Raw genomic sequence first — 2,152 nt, forward strand, 5'->3', positions numbered from 1 at the left:
GAGGAAAGCCCTTGAATATCTCCATGTTGTTGTTGTCCCCTTGATTTCCTCAAAGAGGATCTGGTTGTTCCTAGAATGAATGAAGAACAAGTCTTGGATGGTTTGGGCATCTTCCTCTCGTAATGGGATTCTTCCTTCTTAGTGGGCTTGAGATAAATTTTTGTAGTCCAAGAAACTGGATTAGGATGACCAATATTGTATAAGCACAATCTAGTTTTACTCCCTTTTTCCCACAGAGTCCAATTATTTCCTCAAAAGATGAAAAATAATGTATTTAGCATAATAATTAGTTAAAATAATACATTTTCATAATATTGATTAACATAACAAAATTATGAGTAAAAAAATACAAAAAAGTGTTATTAACTACCTAGAATTTGCATAATTTATATATTAAAAGTGCTTAAAATAACTATATATTTTAGAGTTATCAACACCTCACACTCGACCCGGTCAACCGAATTTGAGTATGTGATGTCACATCACATTACCAAAGTAACTCATGCTAATCCATTTCATACATAAAATTTAAAACATAATATAACAATTAACCAATTTAATTATTAATCTTTAAAACACAATAGAACAATTAACCAATTTAATCATTAATCATACTCGTAGTTATTCATTTATAATGATTAAGGTTTAAGATCATTGTTAAATAGAGTTAAAAAAGGTCAAAGGTTGAGTTAGGACTCAAATTCGAACTTAATTGTCAAATTTCAAATGCTTGTATTGAGACAAGTCGTAAACTATTTTGAGATTTTTAGCTTTAAAGTTAGTATATCTTGAAACACTTTTAATTATGTCTTTTTTCTCAGGTACCAATAGTTTATGAACATAGACCGAATCATTAATCTACTTCCTCTTGACCTTAAGATTGAATGTACCTTCAGATAGAAAAGAAGGGAACGAGTATCCCAAAGATAAGCTACAAAAATGGACCATAAACAACAAAATCAGAATCAATGAGCTGTTTAGAACACTCATAATCAGGTCATTGTTGCTGATGATAGAGACCATGCCATCTGTCAGTACGCCGTGCCTTCATTCAATGAACTTAATTCGAGAATTGTGAGACCCGAGATTAAGGCCCCTCAGTTTGAATTAAAGCCAATTATGTTCCAAATGTTGCAAACGGTGGGCCAATTTAGTAGAATGCCTACTGAAGATCCATATTTGCACTTCATCTTTTTCATGGAAGTAAGCGATTCATTTAACCTAGTCGGAGTGACTGAATACGCTTTGAGATTGAAGTTATTCCCATACTCACTGAGAGATAGAATGTGATCATGATTAAATTCCTTACAACCTTATTCGGTATCAACATAACAAGAATTGGCTGAACGATTCTTGATGAAATATTTTCTATCAAACAAAAATTCCAAGATCAGAAATGAAATCAGTACATTTCAGCAATTTGACGAAGAATATATTTATGATGCATGAGAGCAATTTAAGGAGCTGTTGCAGAAATGTCCTCATCATGGCATTTCTCACTGTATTCAGTTGGAGACTTTTTACAATGGTCTCAATGCACATAAAAGAATGGTGGTAGACGTTTCAACCAATGGAGCTCTTCTTTTGTAATCATACAATGAATCATATGAGATCCTTGAAAGGATTTCTAGCAACAACTAAGAGTGGTCAAAGTTTATAAAGTCGATGCATTTACGTCTTTGGCAGCCTATGTATCTTCTATGACTTCCATGCTTAAGAATATTACTGCTAATGGTTTTAATGCTAACATGTCAGTTCAGTAGCCAAGCCAGTTTGAAAATATCTCCTACGTTTTTTATGGAGACGGTTATATGTCAGAAAATTACCCATCAAACCCATAATCCATCTACTACATAGGTAACTAGAATCAGAACAGAAGTGGGCTAAGACCGCAATCAAATTTTTACAACCCCTTATGGAGAAATCATCCTAATTTCTCATGGAGTAATCAAGGGACAAGACTGAGCAATTCCTACATGCCTCCGCGACCAAATAATTCGCCAGGCTTTTCTTAATAAGTTCAGAAACCTTCACCAACCAAATCTTCCAACAGTTTGGAAAATTTATTAAAAGCATACATGGCAAAAAATGATGCAACTCTAAAGAATTTGAAGAACTAAATAGGGCAGCTAGCCAATAAGCTAAGAAGTAG

At 33.5% G+C, this 2,152-nt stretch overlaps 1 non-coding gene across 1 annotated transcript; it reads right to left on the reverse strand.

Moving 5' to 3' along the window:
• Positions 1–1,386: 1,386 nt before the first annotated feature.
• On the reverse strand, positions 1,387–1,493 carry LOC121221414 (small nucleolar RNA R71). The gene has a single exon (XR_005918806.1). It is a non-coding gene; the product is annotated as a small nucleolar RNA R71 (small nucleolar RNA).
• Between the last annotated feature and the right edge of the window lie 659 nt (positions 1,494–2,152).

This window comes from Gossypium hirsutum, chromosome D09 (assembly GCF_007990345.1).
Source record: "Gossypium hirsutum isolate 1008001.06 chromosome D09, Gossypium_hirsutum_v2.1, whole genome shotgun sequence".
In the NCBI taxonomy this organism is placed as follows: domain Eukaryota; kingdom Viridiplantae; phylum Streptophyta; class Magnoliopsida; order Malvales; family Malvaceae; genus Gossypium; species Gossypium hirsutum.